A 14,202-nucleotide genomic window follows, 5' to 3' on the forward strand; every position below is an offset into this window, starting at 1 on the left:
ACCATAAAGACTTAGGTATGTTCAGACGTCAGGAAATAAAAATAAATTTGTTAAAATATTCTCCAGAGTATATAACGGGTACTATTTATTATTTCATAACCATAAACTTCCTAGACATTTTGTTTTAGGTTCACAAAAAACTTGCAAAGTGGGTATTCATACACTCATTTTATAGATGACAGTGTGAAAGTGTCCAATTAGGCAACAATCATTGAAAATGTGTGGAGAAAACACATGGGTGCATGGTTTTTTTTGTTTGTTTGTTTTGTTTTTTTGCAGCATTATTTCCAAAAGCAGAAGATTGAAAGTCAAGATCTGCATACACAGAGGATACCCATCTAAGGAGGTATTATGCTCCTCTAGAGAAGAATGAGGAAGGTTTCCACACTTCAATGACTTCAATGAAACCATCTCCAAAATTACTCAGTGAAAATAGAATCCAGATGAGTGTTATAATTTTTGTAAACAAGGGAAAATTACATATATATATTAAGTATATGTGTAATCATATACCATATAATATGAATTATATATGTAAACTTGTTACTGCATGCATAAGACATCTGATTGTTAGTAGCCTTCAGGAAAGGAATTTTGTGGATGGGAACTAATACTGGAAGGAAGACTTTTAGTCTTAGAAGTCTTGAACCATGTGAAAGTATTCATTCAAAAAAGTAAATAAAATTTAAAACAAAAATCTAATTTACATGTTTTTCACACATAAGCCTTTGTTCTTTACATGTCATCTAGTGCCTTAAACATTTCAGAAAAAAACGCAAAAGGGATTATTGTGGACGATCTGTCAGAGTGGCAGAAGAAATTATAGGACTAGAAAGGAGCAAACCTTCCTGGAAGGCCGGGGTGGGGGTTTGCATAGCGTCAGATAGTTTGGCTGAAGGCAACCAGAGTCTCTTTTCAGAAGCCAAAGAGCTTAGGGTGCGGATACAAAGGAATGTAGAGTAGTTTATCTAAATAGCTTGTTTAACTCATGTGGTCCTAAAATCAACCTTTGATCATTTGTGGGCAGGATGGCTCTATCTGTGGCAGGGCAACCAGGTTAATTATCCACAGGTGTGTTGACTCAAAGACTTTGTTAATTAAATCTGTACTAAATAAATGTGACCATTGCCAGCTTGGAGGGACAGCAAACTCTCTTTGGCCCCTAGTGCCAGCAGCCCCCGGCCCACTCTTTCACTCAGTATTGGTGTCTGAGTACGTGTGTCATCCGTCGTGCAACTGGGGTCTGCAGGACAGACCCCCGCACATTATAAATAATAACGTATCTAAATGAATACATTCTTTCAAGTTTCCAACCATCCCCATCAGTCTAAAGCAGTGCATACAAAATATTATCATGGAGCCAGGCATGGTGGCTCACACCTTTAATCCCAGCACTTTGGGAGGCCGAGGCAGGTGGATCAACTGAGGTCAGGAGTTTGAAACCAGCCTGGCCAACATGACGAAACCCTATCTCTACTAAAAATACAAAATTAGCTGGGCGTGGTGGTGCATGCATGTAATCCTAGCTACTTGGGAGGCCAAGGCAAGAGAATCACTCGTACTTGGGAAGTGGAGGTTGAAGTGAGCAGAGAGCATGCCATTGCACTCTAGCCTGCGAAACAAGAGTGAAACCATGTCTCAAAAAAAAAAAAGAAAAATAAAATAAAAAAAAAGATCATGGATTTCATTCTAGGAATACCAAAAATGTGTGTTATTTTTCAGGCATGTTATTGAAGTGACCAACACAAGCATCAATCTTTGACTAGCAAATGCATAATTAACTTTAATTCATCAGGAAAAGGTGCCATCTCCTAAATAGCACAATTCGTTCCTCAAAAAGAAACCATGCATTTTTCTCTCTGTGTTCAATCTATTAGCCTCAATGTTATCTAATGGCAATTCGGAAACATGTTAGGAAGATGCTATTATTTAAACTCGGCCTTCCCAAAAGGTATATATTTTTTGTTGTTATTCATACCTAAAAAGAAAAAAAGAAACTAAATAAAATCAAAGTAAAATTTTCTTAGCAGAGTGGTTAATTGCATTTTTCTTTCCCTGGAGTCAATATGGATGATGGCTAAACTGGCTGCTAACAAAAATTTTATATCAGAGAAACACCTGGCATTTGAAGTTGACGTATAGGTATTCATGACATTGCATATGCAGTGGAAACAATCAGCTCATGATTCTGCAGGAGAAGCAGGTGACAGGTGAGCACCCTCCAACCCATTATCCAGGGATGCTGCCAGATGGATTCTACAGGTGGAACAATTAATTACAGACATAATTTAGGAATACTTTAAATCACATTATAAGAAACAAGAGTTTTTATCTACATCAGATTCATCTAACATGTAATGATCACAATTTATGTCTAGCTTTTTACAGTTAAAGAAGAAAAATAAAGGGAAATTTCTTTTTCTTTTTTTTTTTTTAGTTTATGTAAAAATTTATTTGACCAAAATGTAGAAAAAGTGATACTATTACATATGACACAGTTGCAAGAATCTAAAGAAAAGTGTGGATATGATTCCATTGCACAATTTGCTAGTGTACTTCCTGGGTAGTGTGGTGCTGAATAAATAGGAGTGGGGTGGTGGGGTGGGTAAGGGATTCAGATAAGCCAGATGCCCCCACACGCTGCTGGGGAATGAGGAATGTTCCAGCTCTGAGACGTGAACTGAGAAAAGAGAAGTCAAACAAAGCCGATACGTGCAGCCCTGTCTACAGAATCCTCCATTATCCAGTTTAATCCGGAGTTTCTTGGTGTTTTATTAACTTGGTCCCAAAGAAGGAATTCAAGTCCTAGATAAGTAAATCTTCAATTTGCTATTCCCTGAAGTATGGAAATGAAGTTGGGCCCATTTTAAATCTCTGCTGCCAGACAGGCCCTTTCTGCTAATAGATAGAAACTCTTTTGCTCAACTTATTAATGACTCGTCGTCTTTCGGATATGGTTGACCTGAATTGGACTGAACTCCACCATATTCCGGCTGAGTGGGTCATTACTGGAATGAGACATTTACTCTTCAGAGAACTTTATTTTTATTTTTTTCTTGAGATGGAGTCTCACTCTGTTGACCAGACTGGAGTGCAGCGGTGCAATCTCGGCTCACTGCAACCTCCTCTTCCTGAGTTCAAGTGATCCTCCTGCCTCAGCCTCCTGAGTAGATGAGACTACAGGCAGGTGTCACCATAATTTTTGTATTTTTAGTACAGACAGGGTTTCACCATGTTGGCTGTGCTGGTCTCGAACTCTTGACCTCAAGTGATCTGGCCTCCAAAAGTGTTGGGATTACAGGTGAAAGCCACCGCGCCCGGCCAGAGAACAACTTTAGAATGAAGGAAATACGCAAAAGAACATCACATCATGGATCTATTAATTACCAGCTATTAATTACTATATGTGGGTAATTATGACTATTACCGAAGCATTCTACCTTGACTGCTTGAAAGGATGTTTGTTCTGCATGGTGGAGTGTGGAGAAGGGCCAGGATTCTTAGTTTAATCTATCTGTGGGTTATGACTTCCCACAGTAGCCACCCTGGCCCCCACCAGCCCTTTTATTGGCTTCAGATAGAAAATCCCTACCCATGTGATGGTCCCTATAGTTTGACCAACAGTTGACCCAAAAGGTTATGGTCTTTAACATTTTAATTATATCCACGACTAGATATTGGGGTCTGTGTTCTTCAAAGTGTAGGGCTGCCTATTCTCCCAGGAACCAAATGGCCTCTGTCTTAAGAAAATATGCTTACTAGGAAATACCCTGCCTACCTTAGGAATAAATGCAACTCAAGGAAGAAATAAGAGCTGAAAAAGCTGGTGCCATTTGGAAAAAAAAGGGAAGGAATGAGATTTAACTGGTGCTCAAAGCTTCTCCGATACAAAATACTTGGTCATGTATTCATAATTTGCTTGACATTTCCAGCAAAGCGAAGATGGCAATAACAAAAGCAACTTCATACAAGAGAAAAGAAAGACCCACGGAGCTCCGCAGTTTCTGTTGCAACAAGACTCTTCTGTTTTGCTTATATACAGTTAAGTTCGTTTAGTGTCTGATCCAGTGTCTGATGTAAGCCCACGTTCTCTTATTTGGCCTGGGCAAGTTTCTCTTCCAGGTCATCAATTGTCTTTTCCAGTTTTGCAACCATTCTGTCTGCAAATTCAGCACGGGTCTCAGCCTCTTTCAGTTTGTCAGACAGAAGTTTCATTTCTTCTTCATATTTGTCCTCCTTTTCAGAATACTCTTCAGACGCAGCCTCCAGAGATTTCGAATTGTTAGTAACATTCTTGAGTGCTTCTCCAGGTCACCACATTTTAGTTCAGACACCTCCGCACGCTCCTCTGCCCTCTCCAGCTCACCCTCCAGGATGACCAGCTTACGAGCTACCTCCTCGTGTCTGCGGTCAGCCTCTTCCGCAGTGTGCTTGGCCTCTTTGAGCTGCAGCTCCTGAATTTCCATCTTCTCCTCATCCTTCATGGCCTGGTTTTCTATCACCTTCATTCCTCTCACTCTCATCTGCAGCCTTTTCCGCCTCCTCCAGCTTCTGCAGGGCCGTGGCCAGTCGTTCCTGAGCCCTGTCCGACTCCTCCTCAATGAGCTGGGTGCGTCGGTTGAGGGCGGCCCCATCACCTTCAGCTTTCTCGCGCCGCTCGCGCTCGCGGTCCAGGTCCAGCCCCCGCTGCAGGCCCTGCGCTGGGTGTTCCGCCTCGTCTGCCTGCTGCTGCGGGGCCTGGGTCTTGCGTTTCTCAGCTGCACTCGGCTCTGGCCATAAAGGGAAATTTCTTATCCTTCTGAGCGGTATGCTTTCAACACCCCTTTTCCATTTGTGTGTGTACGTGGTGTAGAAAGAAATGATTTGTGATGATCTGTGATGCTTTTCATACACTGATGTAATATATAAAAGGAAACAAAATGTGTGATATAAGGGAAAATGTCAGAAGTTTTAGATGCAGGGTAGATATAGTTAAGGTTTTTGCCATTTGCTAGTTAATTATCTTTTGAAAAAGTAGAATGATATGATATTTTAAAGATTTTACAACTAAATCTTTAAAATTTTCATTTTAAATCAGAAGCCAACATGGGCTCCCACCAAAGGATCCATGGTGTGCTTTGACTCAGACATGTTACTACCAAAAAATTTAAAAAAATAAAAATGTCTAAACTCAGCTGCCCGTCTCTCTAAGGAGAAATCTAAAGCCCGAGTTGGTTGACTTCAAATGATTTTCTGGATCCTGAATGGTTTTCTTTACATATCATGTCAAAATATCAAAGATTGAAGAGTAGTTTTCAAATACTACCCCAGAAACGATAAAGGGAAGTGATGGGTCCCTGAGCAAAGATGGAGCACGGATGCCCTTCTGGCCCTGGCAAGGAGAGGAGCAGAGGGGAGGGAGCCTGAAGACACCAAGAGAAACTGCAGGTACTGTAAGTGTGACTCAAGAAGGCACAGATAAATTAAATTGTTTCAGGATGCCCAATATGAGATGTGAGCAGACTGAGAGCCGTTAGACTCAGAAACCCCCACTCCCCCATCCGGGGAGTGCCCATGAGTTTACTTTTACCCTGTCTCACGCCATCATCTACATTTAGACATGAACTTCTTCAGGCAGACAATGAGAGACAGCACATTGACAGAATGAGCATTTATCAAAAGAAGCTGAGTTAATCTGATAAGGAACATTTTAAATACCACCACCAATCTATACAGGGTAAGGTGAAACTAGTTTTCAATGAACAAAGCCACATTTGCACATTTGAATTGTAAATACAAACCATGACCATGCCACTCATATCACAACACTGCACTGAATCTTAGTTTCTTGTAAAATCAAAATATTGTCCTGCTGAGAAGGTGCTTAGTATGAGGATAAAATGCTATTGTATAAATAACATACTTTGCAAATTAATGAGCGCTCTGCCAAATCAGCACTTATACCGTGAGCATAAAGAGAGAATACGAATTTACGTGGTCTAAATCCAAGGATACAAAAAACTTGATAAGACAAATTTTGAAATGGAATTTAGCTTCTTTCTGGCTCAGGTTTTTAAAAAAATATATTTAGTAAAATTAAGCTTTAGAAAGCTGTTCTCTCTTTCATTGGGAAAAGCACAATAGTAAAACATACCACCCCCTTTTACGTGCTTACATACTACCACCCATGACTACTATAAAAAGTTATAAAACAAAATCTGAATTATACAAAGGTTGCACTATCCAAAATTCATCACCAGCAAGCAATTCTACATATTGCTGTTTTAAACTCTTATGCAACAGCTTGACTTTGTAATGTCCAATAGTTTGCAACTTGATAAAAACATTAGAATACATTGAGGAACACTTCAAAAATTGAAACAAACAACTCATCACAGGTTTAGATTTAATTCCCTTGGTGGAGAATCCTGGCATTGAAATGTTGAAATTTCTATGCAGTCAGGGTTGAAAACTTCTCCAGGGAAGAATGAAGAAAAAAGAGGCATGATGGCAGTGTGCCTGTCTTGACCTTGGATCTGGGCACAGAGAAATAAGAATATCTTTTGAGAACCTACAAACACAACTTGATCCTTGTGTGGTTTGGTGAATGCTTTGATTCTAAAGAGATGATTTAGCAAGGCCAGACACACAATTTGCCCTTTTTAAGGAGTTATACCACACACCCAGAAGAGAAGTCTTCAGAGGAAAATTACACCAATTCAACACTCAATCTGATAGATAACAAGAAATAAGCAAACAAATACATAAATGATAAACTCACAATATATGAAAAATATATAATTATATAATTATACACATTTGCTATATATAAATATAAAAATTGAAATTATCCTATATTATTGACTTTTTTCATAAATGACATTTAAACAAAGTGGTATGGTGGTGGTAATTAGTAATAATTACTAGTAGGATAATTTAATTATGTATGAGAAAATATAGCAGTATTTTATATTTCTGTCCTCTAAAAAAGCAATGCTTTAACTTTAAACTCTTTAATGTTTAAAATCTGTAAGCCATACTATTGTATATTCTTAAAATTAATAAATGCATTTTTTAAACTTTCATTTTAGGTTCAGGGGTACATGAGCAGGTTTGTTAGATGGGTAAACCGGGTGTCATGGGGTTTGGTGTACAGATCATTTCCTCACCCAGGTAATAAGCATAGTACGTGATAGATATTTTTTCTTGTCCTCTCCCTCTTCCCACCCTCCACCCTCATGCAGACCCTAGTGTCTGTTGTTCTCCTCTTTGGGTTCATATGTTCTTGTTTAGCTCCCACTTATGAGTGAGATCATGAAGTATTTGGTTTTCTGTTCCTATGTTATTTTGCTTAAGCTAATGGCCTCCAGCTCCAACCATGTTGTTCCAAAGGATATGATCTCATTCTTCATTATGGCTGTGTAGTATTCCATGGTATATATGTATCACATTTTCTTTATCCGGTCTACCATTGATGGGCATTTAGGTTGATTCCATATCTCTGCTATTGTGAATAGTGCTGCAGTGAACATATGTATGCATGTGTCTCTATGGTGGTATGATTTCTGTTGCTTTGGGTATATACCCAGTAATGAGATTATTGGCTCAAATGGTAGTTCTGCTTTAATTTCTTTGAGGAATTGCCACACTGCCTTCCACAGTGGTTGAACTAATTCACACTCCCACCAGTAGTGTTTAAGGATTCCCTTTTTGATGCATTCTTACCAGTGTCTCTTATTTTTTGACTTTTTAATGGTCCTTCTGACTGGTGTAATATGGTATCTTCCTGTGGTTTTAATTTGCATTAGAAATCACCTTAGTGATAATTAGTGGTGTTGACTTTTTTCATGTGGTTGTTGGCTGCATGTATGTCTTCTTTTCAAAAGTTTCTGTTCCACAGTGGCTCATGCCTGTAATCCCAGCACTTTGAGAGGCCGAGGTGGGGAGATCACCTGATGTCAAGGGTTCGAGACCAGCCTGGCCAACCTGGCAAAACCCTGTCTTTACTAAATGTACAAAAATTAGCTGGGCGTGGTGATGGGCACCTGTAATCCCAGTTACTTGAGAGGCTGAGGCAGGAGAATTGCTTGGACCCAGGAGACAGAGGTTGCAGTGAGCCGAGACTGCGTTATTGAACTCCAGCCTGGGTGACAAGAGCAAGACTCCATCTCAGGAAAACAAACAAACGAAAAACCCCAGAACGTATCTAGTCATGTTCTTTACTCAGTTTTTAATGGGGTTGTTTTGTGTTTGTAAATTTAAGTTCCTTATATATTCTAGATATTAGACTTTTGTTAGATGTATAGTTTGCCAAAATATTCTCCCATTCTGTAGGCTGGCTGTTTACTCTATTGAGAGTTTCTTTTGCTGTGCAGACACTCTTTAGTTCAATTAGATAACAGTTGTCAATTTCTGCTTTTGCTGCAATTGCTTTTGGCATCTTCATCCTGAAATATTTATATGTCCAGAATGATATTTTACCTGAATTGTCTCCCAGAGTTTGTATAGCTTGGGGTTTTACATTTAAGTCTTTAAATCCATCTTGCATTGATTTTTCTACGTGGTGAAAGGAAGGGGTCCAGTTTCAATCTTCTGCATATGGCTAGCGCATTTATCCCAGCACCATTTATTGAACAGAAGGTTCTTTCCCCATTAATGTTTTTGTCAGCTTTGTCAAAGATCATATAGTTGTAGGTGTTTGGCCTTATTTATGAGCTCTCTTTCTGTTCCATTGATCTATGTGTTTGTTTTTGTGCTAGAAGCCCTGTAGTAAGTGTAGTTTGGAATCTGGTCATGTGATGCCTCCAGCTTTGTTCTTTTTGCTTAGGATGGCTTTGACTCTGGGCTCATTTTTGGTTCAAGGTGAATTTTAAATAGATTTTTTCTATTTCTGTGAAAAATGTCATTGGCAGTTTGATATGAGTAACATTGAATCTGTAAATTGCTTTGGGCAGTGTGGTCATTTTAACAATATTGACTCTTCCTATCCATGAGCATCGAATGCTTTTCGTTTTGTTTGTGTCATCTCTGATTTCCTTGAACTGTGTTTTTTAGTTCTCATTGCGGAGATCTTTCACCTCCCTGGTTTGCGTATTCCTGGTATTTGATTCTTTTTGTGTCAATTTGAATGAGATTGTGACCCTTATTTGGCTCCTGTCTTGGATGTTGTTGGTTTATAGGAATGCTACTGATTTTTTATACATTGATTTTTTCATTCAGAAACTTTGCTGAAGTTGTTTATCAGCTGAAGGAGTTTTGGGGCCAGACTATGAGGTTTTCTAGATATAGAATTATGTCGTCTGCAAAAAGGGCTAGTTTGATTTTCTCTTCCTGTTTGGATGCCTGTTATGTATCTTGTCTAATTGCATTGGCCAGGACTTCCAATACTGTGTTGACTAAGAATGGTAAGAGAGGGCATCTTTGTCTTGTGCCAATTTTCAAGGGGAAATGTTCCAGCTTTTGCCCATTCAGTATGATGTTGGCTGTGGGTTTGTCATAGATGGCTTTTATTCTGAAGTATGTTCCTTCAATGCCTAGTTTATTGAAGGTTTTTAACATGAAGCGATTTTGAATTTTATTGAAAGCCTTTTCTGCGTCTACTGAGAAAATTATGTGTTTGTTTTTAGTTCTGTTTATGTGATGAATCACATCATAAATGTATGTATTTTTAAGTGGAGAGTATAAATAGAATTGAATATTTATACAATTAATAACAAAGTAACAATGACATTGATTTCTGTTCCATAATGTGGTAGAAAAGTTTACTGTTTTTGTTTCCTTTTGCCATAACTTAGGGTATCCTCCTTTTCCTTTATGTAAAAGTCAAATTAAATACAGACAAAGCTAAATGAAAGCCTGACTTGCAGCTTTTCTCTTACCAAGTTCACATTATACTGATTCTTGGTGTTGGTCCAATACAGAAAAATCAAGCTAAATATCTTCCCAGCAAAACCATTTTAACTTTTGGAACATGTAGGAATTTATTTGTAGGAAAAGCAGATTTTTGACTTGGAGGAATTATTTTCCTTTACAAAAATGTTCATTCACTTTGTATCTACAGGCTTGTTTTGGTGGAACAGCTGTTTGTCATTCAGAATCTGCATCTATAAATCCATCATAAAGACTATCCAAATTTAAAACATCCATTGTTTGTAAACACTTCAAAACATATTGGATGTCATCAAAATAAAACCCCTCTTTCTCTGGGAAAATGGTTTTAAAGCAAGATTTAATCTGTATTAATGAAATTGAAGTTGGTTTCCAAATATTTTGTTTAATAAACTAGAATTTCCTGTTTAATTTGGCTGCCCTTTACGTGTATTTTTGAGTTCTGATGCAGTCTTATTTATGCCAAAAATAAATCACTTTTTCATTGGATGAGTTTTTGTTGCAACCTACAGATGGCATTGAACAACCCTAGGGGAGTGAGTTCATCCTTTCCTAGACAACTTATGGTATTTTCCAAGATCATTAAACAGTTTTGGAAAAACAGCATATACATTTCTGATTTTCCTTCATTTCTTTTTCCATCATCATCTTCAATGTATTATTAAATTAGAGAAAAATATTCTTTTTTCCCTGAATTTTGAATGTATGATTTCATGGCAGGTATCTTTAACATCTTCTCTATGGCCAGCAACATTGATAACAAGCTTCTAGGCACAGGTATAGGAGAGTTATCTTCTTTCATTTCTTTAAGCTAAAAAAATGTTAAGTCCTACTATGTATTTTGGGCAAACTGAAATGTGACCAGAATTTTTCCTTATAAACCACCACCACAGGCAAGCAAATCATTTTACACAAAAATGCATGCAGGCTATGGAGCAGGTAGCACCGTTTTATTTTTATGGGTAAGAAGTTTATAGACTAAATGGAATTGGCCAAATTTTACCCTTGCATTTTCTGCTGAAGATGCACATAGATAAGCGAAGTTTAGTTTCTAGGTGAACAAGATACCAACTATCTACAGGTTTACCGTCTTCATGGATACCAAGAAGATCATTTGAAACTATATAATTTTTGGCCGGGCGCGGTGGCTCAAGCCTGTAATCCCAGCACTTTGGGAGGCCGGGATGGGCAGATCACGAGGTCAGGAGATCGAGACCATCCTGGCTAACACAGTGAAACCCCGTCTCTACTAAAAACACAAAAAATGAGCCGGGCGTGGTGGTGGCGCCTGTGGTCCCAGCTACTCGGGAGGCTGAGGCAGGAGAATGGCGTGAACCCGGAGGCGGAGCTTGCAGTGAGCTGAGATCCGGCCACTGCGCTCCAGCCTGGGCGACAGAGCGAGACTCTGTCTCAAAAAAAAAAAAAAAAAAAAGAAACTATATAATTTTTTCCTTTTGAGTTGATACATGGTAAGTGTACAAATTTCTGGGATACAGAGTGATATTTTGATTCATGTATACAATGTAGAATGATCAAATAAGGGTAATTGGCATATCCTTCACATTGAATACTTATCATTTGTGTTGTAAACATTCAAAATCTGTTTTTCTTTTTGAAAATACATCTTTATGATTAACCATATTTATCATACAGTGCTACAAGACTGGAGCTTATTTATCCTATCTAGCTGTCACTTTGTATCTGTTCACCAACATCTCCCTTTTCTCCCCGGCCCCCTACTCTTCCCAACTTCTAAAGACCATAGTTCTATTGTCTACTCCTATGACCTCAGTACCTCATTTTTCTTTAGTTCCAACGTATAAAATGAGAATGTATAATATTTATCTTTATCCCAGGGAATGGTTTTCCAGAACATTTTTTTTTCTTTTTTTTTTTTTGTGCTAAAACCAGGACAGCACTGGAAAAACCAGGTATGGCAGTCACCCTACATTCAGAGTAAAATACTAGTCAAAAGTATAGAGCACGCTTTTCAATATATTTCCTATAATGTGGAACCCAGAGCCAATATCCAAGAAAAAAGGAATATGGGTGTGTTATTGGCAATAGCTTATAGTGTCTTGCAAAAAATACCTCCAAAAAAAGTTCCTTAAATCGTACAAGTATCTTGAAAGTGTCCACCTTTCTTTTGTTCTTCCTTGATAAGGGCATATTGGTATCACTTTTATCATTTATGGGATGTGCAGTTGCAAGCCAGGAGGCGGCTGCTGCCCGAGCAGAGGCTGTGCTCTGTTTCCATCGGCAGTGACTGACCCATGAGTTCCGATGCAGAGCCCTTGGCTCTTCTGAGTATCTGCGTCCTTCATGCCAGGGTGTGCCTGATGTGTTTCTTTCCTTGTAACATGGTCAAATCAGAAGCTACTCTTCTTTCTTTCCACTGGAAGGATAAGAGATCACTTGTGTATTCTTGGAGTGGTCATGGGCTGGGATAAAATTCTGATACAGTGCAGGTGATGGTGGAGGTGGGTCTCCAAACCATCACTGCAGGACTTTTTCAAAAGTCCCTCATATGGGCACCATCATCTCAAAGTCATGTATATGACAGTGGAAGCTCTTGAGGCTTTTGAAACATTCTTCTTTCTCCCCACCTTCTCACTTTCTTGAACCCATACACTCAAGGGCTTTCCCAAGGTAAAATGCCAGTGTATTAGAATTGATGTTTCATACAAGGCATGCCAGGCACTTCAGTTACACTGGAGGAAAGGAAATAGCAACAGAACAGTTGCAGTCATGATTTTCCTGAAACATTTTCTACAAGTTTCAGTTATAACATTGCAACGACCATGTCAGCTACACCAGGTTATGAGAAAGAATTTTGAAAACATGCTAGCAAAATCTTTCTAGTAACCATCAAGAGAAAAGAGACTTAGGAAACTGACAGAAGAGACTCATATTGGGTGTGACTTCTTCGTATGTTTAATAAATCATTAAATATTTAATACATATCTAACACTCCAGGGTCTTCATATGTTAGTGATTTTCTCTTATACTTTGTATTAGGTGCTATAGGGATTACTATGCTTGGACAATTTGATTAGAGTACAGCAAAAGTTATGCTAGGGGAGGTACCGTGCTCAATGAGACCAAATAGAATTTTAATCAGCAAATTGATACTATGTACAGAAATGTTTCCAATATTTTCTATTGCTGATATGTTTGTACACATTGCTCATCAGTGCAAATACAATACAATATAAAGTGTTTAAAGTTCTTCAAATTATTTAATAAATTATGCTACTTATTTTTTAAAAAGTTATTTTCTAATTTTCAATTGAGACAAGTAGGAAAAGCAGAGTGATGTTGAAGCCACATTTTTCTTGATCTGGATTTTGTGGTGAAATTAAATACTTTCTCATTTAGCTATATGAGTAGACTTACATATGGAAAGGTATCAAGCATATATGTGAAAAACCCTATTGTGGGTAGGATTAGATATGCATAACAAATTAAGAGGTTTGTATAATGACCATTTTGTCATGGTGGCTTCAGGTGGGGGGAAAAACCTGTAAAACATTAGACTAGGCCAAAATTGAAGTGCTTTTATTTTGAAATTAAGAATACACAAAACTGTCATGAAATAATATAAGTATAGCCCAAAAGGTGACTATTTTCTTAAAATTAAAATCTACATATAATGGCATAGATACAAGTTGATGAGTTTACAAACATTACCTCTGCTCTCCCCCTCTCTGCAGTGCCCTGGTTGTAGGCTGGACCTTGGCTTCTTGCTTCTTGTCGTTATGAAAAGTTTCCAGCCTCATTAGCGTTGATGTGCTGGGAAGTGCTCACCTCTGGGAGGGTGGGTTGACACCATACTTTTGCCTTCTGTAGGGGTCCTTATCAAACAAATGAAACTTCCTCTGTTGGATGCATTTTCATAGCCACTTGGATAATTTTAATGTGGTTTTTGATGCATGGGACATTTATGTTGTCAGAACAACAGTTTTTTGCATGATTTGTACAAGAGCTTTTTATGGCTTTTAAAAATGATTCTAAAATCCAGAAGAGGTTTAGCATGAGTGATGGGTAAATGGGCCCAGTAGGAGAAATTGAATATCAGGGAAAAGTCCTTTCACTTGTGAATGTAATTACTGTAACTTTGGTAAGGTCTAATCTGCTAGTTTTTAAGCTAAGTAGATGAACTGGACATAAGATTATAGCTTATAAATAAATTATATATTTTGAACACAAAAGCCACCATTGGACTGTAATAATACATTACATTTGTACATGACTCATGGTTTTCAAAGTACTGTTACCTGCATTATTTAATTTGACCTTCACAATCACCTTGAGGTTCAGGCAGGAATAAAAATA

At 38.1% G+C, this 14,202-nt stretch overlaps 1 pseudogene; it reads right to left on the reverse strand.

The window, feature by feature from the left end:
- Positions 1-4,032: 4,032 nt before the first annotated feature.
- On the reverse strand, positions 4,033-12,036 carry LOC112629829 (annotated as a pseudogene).
- Between the last annotated feature and the right edge of the window lie 2,166 nt (positions 12,037-14,202).

The sequence above is a fragment of the Theropithecus gelada genome, chromosome 8 (assembly GCF_003255815.1).
Source record: "Theropithecus gelada isolate Dixy chromosome 8, Tgel_1.0, whole genome shotgun sequence".
Taxonomy (NCBI): domain Eukaryota; kingdom Metazoa; phylum Chordata; class Mammalia; order Primates; family Cercopithecidae; genus Theropithecus; species Theropithecus gelada.